Genomic DNA, 1598 nt, shown 5'->3' with positions numbered 1-1598 from the left:
CCGAATCAAATGCGCCCTTAATATCCAAAACGATTGAAGCCAATTGCTCCTTGTGCGCAAAGGCCAGATGAATATCAGATGAAAGCAGGTTGTTTGATTGAACCCAATGGTCAAGTCTTGATAGGATCATTTTTTCTAATAATTTCCTCAGGCATGATAACATAGAGATCGGACGATAAGAGTTGTGATCAGACGCTGGCTTCCCAGTTTGAATAGCTATTACTTTAACCTGTCTCCATGCTGGTGGAACTATATTGAGTTCCATAAAGGAATTATACAGGTTCAATAATCGACTTATAGCGATATTGGGGAGGTTTTTACGAAGGTCGAATTTGATCATATCGCTTACCGGAGCAGAGTTATTCGATGATAGAAGCGCTATTGAAAATTCCAGCATTGTGAATGGTTCGTCCAGAGAATCATTACTTCGGGCTGTATCCCGTAAAGTCGGTTGTGCTGGGACAGAGTCTGGACAAACCTTGTTAGCGAAGTCGAATATCCATTGAGAGCAGTATTCTTCACTCTCATAAAGCATGAGCGTTTTCACCTATAGCGAGCCTTTTTACAAAGCGTTATCATCGAGGTTTCTCTAGAAAGTCCTTCGATAAAAGTACGCCAGTAATTTAATTTCTTTGCTTTCAGTAAGTTTTGAAGCTTTTTTTCAAACTTTAGTTACTTTTCAAAAAGCTCAGATCTCTCATGACTACGATAATCTTTAAAGGCATCTGATTTCTCAAGATAAACTGTGTACATTCGTAATCCCATCCAGTGGTGACGGGTCTTCTTTTGAAGGATGTACTTGGAACACGTCGTTTCTGAGCTTCTAATGCGGTTTTGTAGATCAGTTCGGTAAAGACACTATACTATTCCAATGGTGGCAGAGGATCGGTAGAGTCAAATTCAACAATTGATTGAAATAATAATTGGTAAGTGATCACTACCATGGGGATCATTGATTACCTTCCATATACAATCTAATGATAGTGAGTTAGAGCACAAGATATATCAAGACTACTCTCCCGAGCAGGGGGATTTGCTATTCGTGTTGCTTCACCAGTGCTCAAGATAGTCTAATTGAAATCGTCGGCAATCTTTTAAATATAAAAACCAATAAATGATCCACAACAAATTTAAAAACGCTCCTTAAAACACCCATATGATCCCAGCCCAACCCCAGTGAAAATCCCTTAAAATGTTTGAATGATCCATAAAAAATATCAATACGATCCATATCTTCAGTAAAATTTAGCAACACAATTGTTAAAATGTACCGCTAAATGTCTAATGAATGAGCATTGAAATTGTAAGAATTACCCATACACATATTTCAAATGATCCATAAAACATTCAGCAATGAACCTTAAACTAATGAAAGTGATCCATAGAAAATCAAGTTTGCGCTATTTAAAATATAGGCATGATCCATAAATTAAACATATAATTATAACAGTCGCGTTGCGAGTGGGATAAAAAAACATTTATTTCACAATTTGTTACATCAAATCACTAAAGTTAAATCAAAACTGAACTGTTCACTTAGAATTCTAACTAACAACTGACTGCATTCTTTCCTACTGGTCATACTTATGCCCTACTTA

The sequence above is a fragment of the Ochlerotatus camptorhynchus genome, unplaced genomic scaffold (genome assembly GCF_037179485.1).
Source record: "Ochlerotatus camptorhynchus isolate MF236.1 unplaced genomic scaffold, CSIRO-AGI_Acam_v1.1 ptg000547l, whole genome shotgun sequence".
Taxonomy (NCBI): domain Eukaryota; kingdom Metazoa; phylum Arthropoda; class Insecta; order Diptera; family Culicidae; genus Ochlerotatus; species Ochlerotatus camptorhynchus.
Note: the sequence above shows the minus strand (reverse complement) of the source record.